Here is a 15506-nt window from a genome sequence, read left to right as displayed (position 1 = left end):
AAAAACATACCTACCTTAATTCTTCACTTTCCTTCTTTACGTTGATCTCATCTGCATCTAAACCATTCGTTCCTTTAATCATTCAATGAATAGTCACTAAGCCTTTGTCCTGTGCTGGCACTATTTTGGCAGATACAAATGGTCAAACACATTGTTTTGATAGAATAAAATGAGTAATGACCACAGAAAACTTACTTGCTTCTGGGGTAATACTTTATTACAATAAAGGGTCCTAAATAACATGAGCGGCAGTTGTGGAATGCTACGGAAGAGCACAGCATTGGTACACAAGCTGGAATTGGTGGCGAGATTAGTGATTGCTTTCTGGAGATATTACGATTTGAAAGTTCAATAAGAATTAGAAAAAGGGGGCAAGACAGGATGAAAATTAGCTCCAGGTACAAGAAAGAGTATGTTCATAAGACACTATACAAATTGAATGGCAGGAGATTCTGACTGAAGCACATGATGGAAATGTGGATTGATTAGATATTATCCTGGAAATGTCTGCAAAGATCTGGACTTCTGTCATGTAATATCTGAGCTCTGAATTTGATCATTGCAGTATGGGAGGGAGGCAGTAAAATAGTTTGGGAAGACATAACAAAATAACCCAGTTTAAATCATCTGTAGGGTTATCCAAAGAGTCAAGCGAGATAATATTGGGCATACAGGTACTTAGTGATTTTAAAAAGCTAATGTTAGGCATATTGAGGAGACGTGGAAAGGATAAAAACTGCATGAAAGACATTAGTTATAGGACTTTCTAGAACAATGCAGGAAAAAATCATGATGGCCTGCACAAGCAAGGTGGTGATATGGGCAAGACAACCAGATGGATTTAGTAGATATTCAGGGGAGAAATGGAATCTGTTAATAGATGGGAAGGAAGAGTAGGGAGAAGGAAGGATCAAGGACAGCGACAAATTCCTGGTTTGCCTCACTGGGTGCAGAATGCGTTGTTGTGATACAGGACTCTGAAAAATAACCAGATATAGGGATGTCTGAACTGAATGGTGTTAGCAATGGATTCAATGTGTTTTTTGCTTCTGTTGGATCAAGTAACGAGTTGGTGAGTCAGGATCATCACTAAGAATTCAAATTCATGTGCTTGTTTTGGCTAAAATTGGAACAACACAGAGAAGATTAGCATGGCCCCTGTGCAAGGATGACATGAGAATTTGTGAAGCATTCCACATTTCTTTCCATCAAATTAGAGGAAAGATCAGTGGAGTAGAGGAGGGGTGTGGAGGGGAAGGGAGAAGGGAAGAAAGTGGAATGAATCTGACCTAACTTTCCTATGGACATACATGAATATACCACAGTGAATCTCACCATTATGCACATCCATAGGCATTATTAAAAAAAAAAAAAAACAGACTATAAGTAAATAGAAAGATCAGTAGAGTAGAGAGAAAGGAATAAGGAGAGGGAGGAGGAGAGGGAAAGGGAACCTACTAGGGGTTGAATTAGAGCAAATTATATTCCATACTTTTATAATTAGTCAAAATGAATCATAATGTTATGTTTAATATTTTAAAAAAACAAACAAATAAAAAGAATCACAGTCCCTGGGACAGAGGTCTCTTGTGCTTCTCCTTTGCTAGTAGAGCAATACAATTTCTTTTTCTTTTTTCTAAAATGCAAAAAGAATTTGGATTCATAGGACCATGACAGCTGAATCCATGGGAGACTGAGTGAGGAAGAGAAGGTAGCACAAAGAGAGCTAGCAAGGAACCGAGAGAGAAGAGGCCAGGAGCACAGAGTCATCAAGGGAAAGAGTATTCAAAAAGGAAGAAGTCTGCAGTCTGATCCGGTAAGGAAGAAGTCACTGATGCACTTAATGAAAGAAGTGACCAGGGAGGGTATGGAGCTGTGACTAAGGAGAAATCCCAGTAAGAGCAGGGAAAGAATATTTTAAAAATTGGTTTTGAAGAGTGAAAAAAAGATAACCTATAGGTAGAGATACAACACAGTAAGAGAAATATCTTGTGGATGGATGGGGAGACAAGATTTTCCAGGACCTGGCAAAGAGCCAGGGCAGACAGCTGCTTAAGCATGCAAGTCTCAAAGGCAATAATTTGTTGACACAGGGTTTTGGAAGAAGTTAGAAAGAAAGAAAGAAAGAAAGAAAGAAAGAAAGAAAGAAAGAAAGAAAGAAAGAAAGAAAGAAAGAAAGAAAGAAAGAAAGAAAGAAAGAAAGAAAAGAAAGAAAGAAAGAAAGAAAGAAAGAAGGAAAGAAAGAAAGAAAGAAAGAAAGAAAGAAAGAAAGAAAGAAAGAAAGAAAGAAAGAAAGAAAGAAAGAAAGAGTGCATTAAAGATGCAGGTAGAGAGGTTAATCTGGCAACAGGGAAAGATGCACCTTATCTCTGCATTTGTGCTTTAACTCCTTCCGACTTCTCAAAGATGCTTCCATGTAGATAATTTACTTTAGGTGTTCAGAAGTCCTCTCATTTGGAGACTTGAGGAGAAGTCCATTCTTTATCCACTGACTGCTCTAGTTATTGTCACCACATATTTTATAGATACCACCTTCCAATAGGTTCTTTCCACTACCTCCGTTGTCTCTCTCTGGCCTTTCTTTCCTTATGTCCTGCAATTAGGTTTTTGTAACTACCATTATACTAAATATCTCTGATAAAAATCAAGAGGTGTAACTCTTGTCTCACTCAAAGGGACATTTCTTCCTTTTCTTTCTTTCTCTTCTTTAAAAAGGTCAGTACTTGTCACCAAACACTCCCAAAACTCACTCCTCCTTGGACATTATGGAACATCCCATAATTCTCCAACCTTCCCCTCTTTGATTCTGATCCTCCTCCCCTCTCCTAACAGTGGATGTCATGAAGGCTTCCATCAAGTGTCCTCCACTTTTCTTCTTCTTTCCTGTCTTCTTTGGTGAGTTCCTTCACCTAGACATTTTGGTCTTCTCTCTGATGCCCTTTGCTAAATCACACCCCACCCTAACTTTAAGCCAATTTGTCATTACAGTGACCTTTACAACATTCCCCTCAGTAGTCTGCCAGTTGCATCTCATTAGGTCAGACTCTGACTTCATCTTTTTTCCCTCTTAGTCATTGTTTCCCAGTTTCTCTAATTCTGTTACTGGAAACGCCATACTGCCGGCTGAAAATATGGAAGTTGTAATGGATCGTGTTGTTTCAGTTTTCTATCATCTAAGCTACCCCCAAATCCATTGTGTTACTACCAACTCCAGTGCTTGACTCTTTCTTCATAGTTTCCATGCTTCTACCCTAGTCCCAGCCCTAAACACACTCACATACAGAAAAATGATAAGATTCCTCATTTCACCATTCCCAAAGTCAAGTCACCCTGCACAGCATTAGTGTACCTGATTTCCATAAAACCTGCCACATCAATTATTAAGGACCTCATTACCTATGGAATCAAGCCTGTACCCCGAGCTTCACATGACCCACCAAACCCCATATTTATTCATTCCCATTTTACTTTTCTAGATATTCTCTACCACTCATCAAATGTTGACCTCAGTCCAAGTGACCTTCTCTCCACATGACTCATGAATAATATGTATCCCTGTTGCTAAGCCTTTAACACTGTCTTCTCCTCTCTTAGGATTCCTCACCTACCTGAAGTCCTACAACTTCTTTGGAGTATATTTTAAAAACTTCAGGAAAAGTGAACTTTCATTATTATCTCACTGATTTGGCCATTTACATTTATATTAAATTAGTCTTCCATTATGTACATTTTAAATGATTGTACTACCTGGTATTTTTTTTAATGGGTATCTCTTGTTACTTTAAAAATATAAGGAATTTCAGCCTTAAAGAAGAATAAAATTATGTCATTTGCAGGAAAATGGATGGAACTAGAGAACATTATATTAAGTGAAATAAGCCAGACTCAGAGAGATAAATGCCATATGTTTCCTGTCATATGTGAAAGCTAGAGGGAAAAAAAGGGATCATAGGAGAAGAGAAGGGAGACCTTTAGGAAAGACCAAGGGGAATAGGAAAGTACTGGGAACAATATTAAGCTAATCATATTATATGCACTTATGAATATGATGCAAGGAAACCCACTACCTTATATAATTAATGTACACCAATAAAATAAATCTATAAAAAGTGATAAATTTGAAGACAGTATTATGTCACATATTTCTCTCACTACTAAGGACATTTCAGAAAATAACATAATTATTGAATAAATATTGCTGAAAGGGATTCATGAAATCAAAGGGTTTATAAGTGTAGCGTCACAAGACTTGATAACCATTCACAATCTTACAACTGAGTACATGAAGCAGAGACATGTATGTGATTTCTTAAATAAAGAAAGGGATAAAAGCTGGGTTGTGCAATGTGATTCTTGATACTACTGGTCTTTGTTATTTTCTCCTGCAACATAAAATTAATCAGAGGGCCTGACCAGAAATAGTTGAAGTGAGCTATTTTCCTCTCAGTTCAGAGAGCTCAAAGTAATAGAATAAACTGCGTTCTTGTAAGAAACATACCCACAAGGCAGAGCAATATGAATAATTTGAAACATGATTTTCCTGACAATTATCCAATTAAAACTGCTTAACAAAAGTCAAGAAATTCATTTATGAAAAAAGATCCCTTCTTGGGAAAATCAGTGTGTAGTGTTGAGTCCATGCAGACATAATTTTTTTTATCACTGAGACTCTTAAAATATAGCCAATCTGTTTTAGAATAAACATAGTATTCATATTGCTGAATGGGTCCACAAGCTACAAAAGCAAAAAGGACCCATTGCCATTTGGAAAACAGTCAATTTTCCAGCAGTTCCTTTTTACAGGATCAGAACAAGGGACACACGAAGGTGTGGCAAAACAAGGATGCACAATGAAATATCCTAGGGGGTTAATGGAGATAGGGTTTTTGAAAGAGATTATTAAGAAAGACAGTGGATTGAGACAGACATCATTACCCTATGTACATGTATGATTACACAAATGATGTGAATCTACATCATGTACAACCATAGAAATGAAAAGTTGTACCCCATTTGTGTACAATGAAACAAAATGCAGTCTGTAAAAATAAAAAATAGAATTTTTAAGAAAGAGATTATTAACTTTAAAAGATGCGATTAGGTGAACCCTAACCCAATATGATGGATATCCTTACAAGAAGAGGGAATCAGGATCCAAGACCACAGGATGATACAGGGAGAAAGCAGCAGGCAAGGAGGGAGGATTGGGAAGAAATGAAACCTCTGCTACCGTGACTTCAGACTGTCAGGTGCTAGAATGGAAAGAAATACACTTCTGTTGTTTGAGCTACAGACTCTGCAGTGATTTGTATGGCAGCCCCTGCAAACTAATGCAGAGCCTCTTCTGTGGCATTTACATTCCCAAGTTTGAGAAATAATTTAGTCTTCTTGTGACCTGAGCAAGAGAAGTCTGACTACAGATTAATGTGGGTGACACTTTATCCTTAGAGTTTTCAGACTTAGAAAGAAAAAATCATATATATATATATGATATATATGTATATATACACACACACATATATATGCACATTTCTAGCTCTTTACATAAAACTAATAAAAATAGCCAACATTTAGACATTTAGTGAGCAATCTTTATGTGTCATGCAAGCTTTTATGAGCTTTAGAAGGTAATACTTTTAGATAAATCTATTGTGTTGTTCAGTCCTCATAATACTCGATGCAATAAATACCATTATTCTCAATAGTTTACAGAGAGGCAAAAATGGAGGCAAAAAGAACTTAAGTTGATAGACTCACAAAGAATGCAGGGACGTGGTTGTCAAAGTAGTTTAACTACAACTTCTACATTTACAATTAATAGCCTTTTCATACATGTTACAAAATGTTCATTTTCATGTGCATTTGAACATATTGTCACCACTTTCTTTCAAATAAACACTATCCAAGATATTTTTCATACAGGTGTAAAATTCTCAACTATCTTTTCACTAATCCTTCTTAAGGAGCAGAATATTTGGGCTTCAATCCAAGATGACTCTTAGAATAGTTTGAGTTTTTCTTCTCTTTTCTTTCTCAGTCTGCATCCTTACAGTTTGCTGATATCTTTATTAAAAACAAATATATCCATGTTTATCCATGAATTTTTTTTATTTCAACCATTGAGTAAATCTAATTCTTGACCCTGTGTTCAATCTCACTAGGATAAAGAAGAAAATATTAAATAGCCAAAGGAAAGGGAAGAAAAGAGTGGAAATAAAAGAAAGAGAAGAATTGCAAATGTAATCATTGACTCTTACATAAGGAAAAAATGATTCACATAGCTAAATGTGCAAAGAACATTGTTGAAGAATGGGAAGCCCCCAAGTCTGGTTTCCATTTGGGGTGTATCTGGCACACTTAAAGGGTCTGTCCAATGTGAGTCACGCACAGTCTTAATGTTCAAGTTCCCCAGTCTAATGTGAAGACGCGGCTAAAGGAAACTTTAGTCAGTTTTTGTCAGACATCTAAGTGCTTCCAAAAATGCCAATAAAGCTTTAAGAACTGAGAATATAGACCATTTTGTTGATTTCTGCATTTACAATGGAAGTATCCAAAGTTTCTAAACTATAAAAGACTGGTCAGATGAACCCTATGGGCCAGTGGTCATGGATAGAGACAAAAGTAACACAGTTCAGTAATTAGGCCCCCATTTTAACTGAGTGACTGAAACAATTCAGTTCAGCAATATCTTTGGAAGTTCTAGAAGATGATAGAACATATGGCATGACAGGGCTACACGTTGAAGGAAGAACTAAGAGTCACCTGGTCAGAATCATCACACCATGGAAGAATTCCTTTAGCAATCTATGGAGGAGATTTCAGAGTCTTGTTTCTGTTATGCTAGCCTCTATACAGCTTTTGAAAATATTATTAAAATGTTTACATTGGAAGAACCATTACCTCATAATTCTGTTCATTAACCCTGAATCTTCCTTTTGTTATAGACAATTCAATCTTCCTTGGGACTATATGTTTCCCGAAGTCATTTATTCGTTACATTAACATTCCCAATTCTCAACTCTTAATCTATAAAACACTTCCAGAACTTCTACAATCTGTAGGTACTTCTTTATGAATATCCATTTAATTAATTCATTATGTAAATCTTTTCTACATTTCTATAGGTAGTATCTCTGCTCTGTGGTTTGTTTCCTTTCTTCTGCAGAAGTATTTAGTGTGATGTAACCTCACTTGTCTACTTTTGCTCTTTTCCTTGTGTTTGGGAGGTCTTGTCCAAAAAAAAAAAAAAAGAAAAAGAAAAAGAAAAAATAATCCTTCCACATTCTAATGCCCTGAATTGTTTCTCCTATTTCTTCTTCCAATAATTTCATAGTTTCAGATCTTCTGTTTTCAGTGCTTTGTCCAATTTGAGTTTATTTTTGTAACTGGTGAGAAATAAGAGTCCAGTTTCATTTTTCTGTGTGTAGATATCCAATTTTCCCAGCACCATTTATTGAAAACAACACTGCCCTTTCCCTAATTCTTATTCTTAGCATCTTGGTCCAATATTATTTGGCTATCGATACACGTATTTACTTCTGATTTCCATTTTGTTCTGTTGGTCTATGTATTTATTATTATGCCAATTCCATAATGGATTGATTACTACAAATTTGCAATGTGTTTCAATGTCAGGTAATATAATGCCTTCTGCTTTTCTTTTTTTTTATATTTTTTCCCTCAAGATAGTGTTTTGGGTTTTGTGGTTCCATATAAATTTTAAAATTGTTTATTCAAGGTATGGAGAAAATGTCATTGATACTTTGATAGAGATCATATTGAATCTGTAAGTCACTTTGGGTAGTATGGACAGTTTAAATATATGTCTTTTTCTAATCCACAAACACAGGATATCTTTCCACTCTTTTGTGTCCTCTTCAGTTTCTCAACCACTGTTTTACAATCTTCAATGTAAAGATAATTCAACACTTTGGTTAAATTTATTACTAAGCATTTTAATTTTTGTAGCTATTATAAATGAAATTGATTTTTTGATTTCTATTTCAAATAACTTGCTATATCAATGTCACTTATTTTTCTGTATTGATTTTATATCCTGCAACTTCACTGAGTGCTTTCATTTAGCTATAACAGATTTGGGGTGGATTTTCTTTTCTGTATTTTAGATCACAGCATCTGTGAACAGAGACAACTTGATTTCTTACTTTTCAATTTGTATGCCCTTTATTTCTTTCTCTTGCCTGATTGCTCTGCCTGAGACTTTTAGAATTATATTGGATAAAAGTGGTAAAAGTGAGCATTCTTGTCTTGTTCCAGATCTTAGAAAGAAACCTTAACTTTTCCCAATTCAGCATAATGTTAGCTGTTGGCTTATTACTAAATGACATTTATTATGATGAAGTACGTTCCTTCTATCCCAAATTTGTTCTGTGTGTTTGTTGAATTATATCAGATGCCCTTTCTGTATCCTCTGAGCTCACTATACATTTTTTATCCTTTATTCTGTCACTATTGTGTATCATGTTTATTGATTTGTTTACATTGAATCATCCTTGCATCCCTGAGATGAATTCTACTTGACCATAGTGACCAATCTTTTTAAGATATTGTTGGATTCAATTTGCTAGCATTCTGGTCAGCATTTTTACATTTATGTTAATAAAGGATATTGTATGTACTTTGTGGTTGTTCTGCCCTTACCTGGTTTTGGCAACAGGGTAAAGCTGGCCTCATAGAATATGTTTGGAAGAGTTCCTTTATCTTTCATTTTTTGGACTAACTTGAGGAGAACTGGTATTAGTAGCTATATATTATTTATTTAGCACTACAAGGGAATGAACCCATGGGTCCTTAAGCACTATCTCTAACCCTTTTATATTTTTATTTTTAGATGGAGTTTCACAAAGTTTCACATACTGGTTTTAGACTTGCAATCATTTGCCTGAGCTTCCCATGTCTTACAGGCATGCACATTCATGTCAAGCTTAGTTCTTTAAACCTTTGACAGTTCAGAAGTCAGGCCATTTTTTCCTGGGCTTTTCTTTGATGGGAAACTGTTTATTACTGAATAAATGTCATTACTTGTGATTTTTCGATTCAAACTTCTGAGTTGCTGAAATTATACTCTTGGAAATGTGTCTAGGACTTTCGTATTTCTTCTAGGTTATCCACTTTGGGCATAGAGTTCTTCATAATAAATTGTAATGGTCTTTTGTATTTCTGTGGTATTAATTATAATGTCTCCCTTTTATTTCTGATTCTATTATTTGAAACTTCTTTTCTTTAGTTAATCTAGTTAAGGGTTTATGTATTCATTTTTTTCAAAGAATTAGCTCTTCGTTTCATTGATAGCTTATAGTTTCTAGTTTAGCCCATTTCATATTTTTGCTCTGATCTTTATTACTTCTTCCCTCCTAATATGGGGTTTGGTCTGTCCTTGATTTTCTAGTTCTTTGAGAATCAGTGATAAGTTGACTATTTGAAATTGTTCTACTTTTTTGACATGGTATTGAATATTATAAACGCTATTGCTTTTGCTGTATCTTATAAGTTTGATATCGTGGATCTCAATTTTCATTTTTTTTCTAGAAATTTTTAAATTTTCTTCTTGATTTTTTCTTTGATAAGTTGGTTGTTCGAAAGTCAGTCCTCTAATTGCCATGTATTTATATAGTTTCCAAAATTTCTTATTATTGATTTCTATTTTTATTACATTGTGGTCAGAAAAGATACTCAAAATTATTTAAATGTTTTTTTTCTTCTTTGTGACATATAATATAATCTATCATGGAGATGGTTTATGTGCTGATAACAAAAATGTGTAGTCTTCAACCATTGGAAGGCAGGTTCTGTTGATGTCTGTTTTAGGTTGCAATTTAGTTCTTCTATTTCTTTGCTGACGTTCCATCTTGATCATATGCCCATTGATGAAAGTGTATTGCTAACATCCTAAACATGTTTTATGTGGAGAATATCTTTTCCTTATGTCCATTCATGCTTCTTTTATATATTTGTGTGTTTTAATACTGGGTACCTATATATTTATAATAGTTATTTTGTCTTGGTTAATTGACTCCTTTATCAGTATATAAATACCTTCCTTGAGTCTTTTTACTATTTTTGTTTTAAAGTCTGTCTTATCTGCTAAAAGTATGGATAACCCTGCTTGTCCCAGTGCCAAGTACTTAACTTCTTTTTGTGGGAGTAAATGTTTTCTGCAGCCAATGATTTCTTGGCCCCAAATTTTATATGTGTTTTTCTTTCCAAATTGCAAAATTTTCAAATATTTCTGTTCTTTTTCTAGCTTTTTATTCTCTCTGTAAACTGGTCTAAAAGTAACCAACAGTATCCATGCCATATCCCTAATGCTGTACTGTCTCAAAATTTCTCCTCCTAGATTCATTAATCCATTACCTTTAAATTTAGACTCACACAAAGTCTCAGTTCATGGGCAAAATGTAGACACTTGTTTTTGTCAGAGTGTATCAGGCATTACTTTTAGTCCAGTGCCCAATAAAGTCCTTATTCACATCTGAAGCTTCATGAGCCTGGTCTTTACTGCCCACATTTCTGTTATATTTCTGGTCTTCTGAATTTCCACCAGAACTTTTTCCTAGGTTTGTACAGTCTGCATTTCCAAACTTTTCCAGAAATTCTCCCTCACACCACTTATGAAAGCTTCTGAAACTCACAGTTGACCGCACACCTGTTTCCAATTTCCTGTACTGGTTTTTCATCACCATGACGAAAACATCTGACATAAGAAACTTTAAGAAAAAGCGTTTTATTTTGCTTCATGGTTTCAGATGTTTCAGTTCAAGGTTGACGGGCTCCAAGGCAGAAACGCTGTGGTAGAGGAAGTGAATCAGCTCATGGCAGACATGAAATGGGGGGAAGCGGGAGAAGGAAAGGGTCTGTTGACCAGAAATGCCCTTACAGAACATGCCCTAATGGCTTACCTCCTCCTACCATGCCTCACTGCCTTCTCTTTTCACCCACTCCCAGTTGTTCATTTAACACCTGTGGATTGAATTCCCTGATGAGGTCAGAGCCCTCTTGATCCAATCATGTTCCAAAGTCTCCAACTCCGAACATTGTACATTATCTCATTGGAAACCAAGCTTTCAACACATGAGCCTTTGGGGGACACTGCAGATGGTGTAATGATTTGGACCATTACACCCATCAAAAAGCATCAAGAGCTTTGAGGAAACCATGATCTCACTTAATAAGGCACCATAAACAGGCCAGATACTAACCAGAATGTGAGATCTTTCAGATAGAAAGTTAAAACAGGTATTTTAAGGAACTTGAAAAAAACACAGATAAACCTTTTAATACTCTAACAGAGAAACTTAGCAAAGATATGGATGCGATTTAAAAAAATCAAATAAATTCTTGATCTGAAAATTAAATATGTAATAGAAGAAATTGATAGCAAAATAAATTACATAGTATGTCAATTATATCTCAATAAAACTGTTGAATGCTTTAGAAAGGCAAGTACATTTAGAGAGCTTGCTCAACCAGTTATCAGAAATGTAGAGCTATAGCAACAAAGATAGTGTGAGAACAGTGCAAGGATAGACAAATAGACTAATGGAAAAGAACATAGAATGTAGACGCAAAAACATGAATATCTGACTTACAATAAATGCTGTTTTGCAGAGCAGAGAAAGAAGGGTGGTCTTTTATGTAAATTGAGCAGGAATTTAAAAAAAGAATGAATAAACATAACATTCATCCTGTGTTCAAAGTTCTTCTAGTTCTGTTTCGAGTTCATAAATCAGAAAGGCAAACTGATGTTTAAAGAGAAAATTAACTCTGAATGCACTGATTTAGAATTGTCTCCTTACTATCCTCTGTGAACCTACTGGAATATTATGAGAGTGCATAGACAATCAATTATTTTAGCATAATTGATGGGGTTTTGTGGTGCATGTCGGTAATCCCATCAACTTGGGAGACCAAGGCAAGAGGATTGAAAGTTTGAGGGTAGCCTCAGTAACTTAGTGAGATTTTAAGCAATTTAGGGTCCCATACCTTAAAAATAAAATAATAATAATAATAATAATAATAATAATGATAATAATAATAATGGGCTTGTATGTGATTAAGGGGTAAAGCACCCCTAGGTTAATTCTCTGGTACCAAAAATAAAGTAAAAATAAATATTTTAGCACAATTAGATAACTTACAGCATGTTCCATTCATTAATCATTCAAAGTCCCTCTTTCTCTGATATTTGAAGGGGAAATTTCTCTAAATGTGTTGGGGCTCAGTAAATGATACCCCAATGTGAAGATCTCAGAAGCAGCCTCAGATGCAATTTCTTTCTGCCCTTCTCCAGCCCTCAAATTCTGTCCCTCGCTCACCTTGTCCCTTGAGGCAAGTCATGGAAACAAGAATTCTTCAAGGCAGGTCACAGAAACCAGAACTCTCTTTCCCCAAAGCAAGTCATAAAACCTAAAGGAAAAATGATGCTATAATATTTGTTCTTTCTGTTGAACTGTTGTCCATAAAGGAATCAAGACTCTCATTCCCTCCAGCCCCACACCCAAGAAAAGAAAATGCTACTACCAAGGGACAAAAAGAAAAAAAAAAAAAAACTAAATCTAAACAGACAGGGCTTGCTGGGTTTCCCACTCAGTTAATGCTATTAATCATACATTTTCTTGTTCAATTATATATCTACATGGATATCCATGCTTCATCCAGATTTAGCATAAAAATGTTTTGGACCAATTTAAGCATTAGTTTTAAGCATAAATGATTTTGTCTTGTTAGCCTGTTATTTTGTTATAAAGGTCTTATCCATGAACGTTTGCAATGGACAGGAAAAGGTTCATTCCCTTATCCACACCTCAAAAGAGGACCGAAGCCTTATGTTCCATCTTTAGTTTCATCACTCTCTCTCTTCCTTTTTTCTGTAGTAAAATGCTTTTTGGCATTTAAGTCCTTTTACTGTCTGCAGTGTTTTACCATAAGCGCTCTGCTGCCGCCTAAGATCCATATTGTCAACTTTAACTGTGATAAGCAGCCTCATAAGCTCAGATGTTACATTAATTTCATGCCGTCACTTTCTATAGTTTTCCCAACATGCATATGGAGTACTTTATTCAGTTGCAGATGATTTTAGAATAGGTTTTTCTCAGCAGATATGAGTGATAGTCAATAATACATAATGAAGTGCTAACATGTTGCTACTTATGAGTAGCAAGGCTATACCATACATCAGATTGCTGTGCAGCTATATCATACATCAGATTCAGATTATTTTCCTTTATAGTGCAATGCATGTTGTATGAGTGTGAGCATGTGTGTTTGTATGCTGTGTATGTAGGCTCATTGATCTGATAGTCCTACACAGCTTGAGGCAGTTACTCGTCTTTTTTCTTTTTAATGTTCATACAACAAAATGTTGTTTTTATTCATTCTAATTAGTTATACATGACTGTAGAATGCATTTTGACATGCCATACATAAATGGAGTATAAATTCTCATTCTTCTCGTTGTATATGATACTGGTCATGCAGTCATATATGTACATGAGGTAATAATGTCTGTTTCACTCTACTATCCTTCCTACCTCCATACCCCTCCCCTCTCTTACTCCCCTCTACCTAATTCAAATTAACTCTATTCTTCCCTACCCCTGCCCCATATTGTGAATTAGCATCCACATTTTGGAGAAAACATTTGACCTTGGTTTTGGAGGAATTGGTTTTTGTACTTAGCATGATAATCTCCAGATCCATCCATTTATCAGCAAATGCTATGATTTCCATTGTGTATATATACCACATTTTCTTTATTCATTCATCCATTGAAGGATGGTTCCATAATTTAGCTTTTGTGAGTTGAGCTGTTATAAATATTGATGCGGCTGTGTCACTGTAGTATGTTGATTTTAAGTGCTTTGGGTATAAACTGAGGAGTGGGATAGCTGGGTCAGATGGTGGTTACATTCCAAGTGTTCTGAGGAATCTCCATAATGCTTTCCGTAATGGTTGCGCTGATTTAGAGTCACTCTTTTTTAATACACACACACACACACACACACACACACACATATATATATATATATATATATATATATATATATATATGTGAATATAAGATAACCTGTATTTGTTTGATTGTAAGTCATGCTGTGTTATCTTCTTTATCTTTGCAGAGGTTTATTCAAAAAAACCTTACAAAAGTTGACTCTGTTTAGTAAGTAATATGCTAATATCCATTGAAGAACGTTAACATGGCTTATAACACTTAACTCTGTAATTTACCTTCTGGAAATTTATCTTAGAATAATCAACAAGTAGGAAAAGGACTATATACATAAGGATAATTATTATATCATTACCTATGTTAACCCACAGAATGGAAGTAGTCAAAGTGTTCATATTATGATCATGGACTGAGGCAGGGGGTCATATGAAAATCATGCCTTATCTATTTAATAAAATTATGGAGTAATCAAAATGGTCAATATGAATATTACCTTAAAAGTGGAAAATGTTAAAGATTTGTAGGTGTTTATACTAAGATTCTTCTAGTCTAATAATAATCATGTAAACTAAGATTCTTCTAGTCTAATAATAATTATATAAACCTATTTAATGTATATAGCTAAATGTAGAATAAACCCTAGAATGCTAAAAATAGAGAATTGGATCATATTTGTAAATGATTAAGAATCATTTTATACCTATATAGTTTTTTCGAAGACAACATACAGTTAAAACTCTGAGACTGATGAGCTTCTGTTCCTTGGTGAGCATTTGTCAGTTTTTGGTCCACCCAACTTCAAGCCTCTCATAGTTTTTGATCTTCTCTTTGGAGGAACCCTGTATATGTATAAACTTTGGAAATAGCATTTTTAAGTAGCAAGATAAAGGGAGAAGTCTATTCCAATTTTCCATTCTCTGGTGCTGTCAGGGAGCAGGCATTTGAATAAAGGTAAATCTCAGACTTCCTCCCAGGACTCCAAATTCTGAATAAATTCAGGTTTTGGTTGACTTCAGGAACAGGCTGGTTGGAGATTATAACAGCAATGACTATTAATCTAAAATTTTTGTTAGCCCTCATTTCATTATGAATCTTTTACCCAACCCTCCAGAATTCTTCATATTTTGTCTGCTTTCCCAAGCCTCTCTTTATTTACTCAAAGATATTTGGAATCATTTCCATTACTCATAGCCTCGAACCCTTTCCAATCAATAGAAACACAAGTGACTTCATTTTTAAAGTTGTTCTCAACTGCATATGCTAGAATAATACATAGGAATTGATGAAGAAGAAATCTCAAACAAAAGAATGTGCAAGTGAGATAAGAGAACCAGAAAAGGAAATAAAATCAAAGAAAAAAGACAGAAGATTAAGTTTATAAATTCAATTTAAAAACACTAAGCAACAGAGTTCCTACAGGTCCCTTTAGGTAGATAGAGTAGATTTCCTTGAGTTTAGATATTGGTTTGACTTTGAGAAAATGAAGGCCCCCTTCCACCTTAAGTTTTTTCTAAGTTGTAATGGAGGTCTCTGTTTC

General features: G+C 34.9%; 1 non-coding gene across 1 annotated transcript; it reads left to right on the top strand.

Moving 5' to 3' along the window:
• Nucleotides 1-1097: 1097 nt before the first annotated feature.
• On the top strand, nt 1098-1203 carry LOC124993890 (U6 spliceosomal RNA). Its single transcript, XR_007110404.1, has one exon. It is a non-coding gene; the product is annotated as a U6 spliceosomal RNA (small nuclear RNA).
• The last annotated feature ends 14303 nt before the right edge of the window (nt 1204-15506 follow it).

This window comes from Sciurus carolinensis, chromosome 9 (assembly GCF_902686445.1).
Source record: "Sciurus carolinensis chromosome 9, mSciCar1.2, whole genome shotgun sequence".
NCBI classification, from domain to species: Eukaryota; Metazoa; Chordata; class Mammalia; order Rodentia; family Sciuridae; genus Sciurus; species Sciurus carolinensis.
Note: the sequence above shows the minus strand (reverse complement) of the source record. Positions and strands in the feature narration are given on the sequence as shown.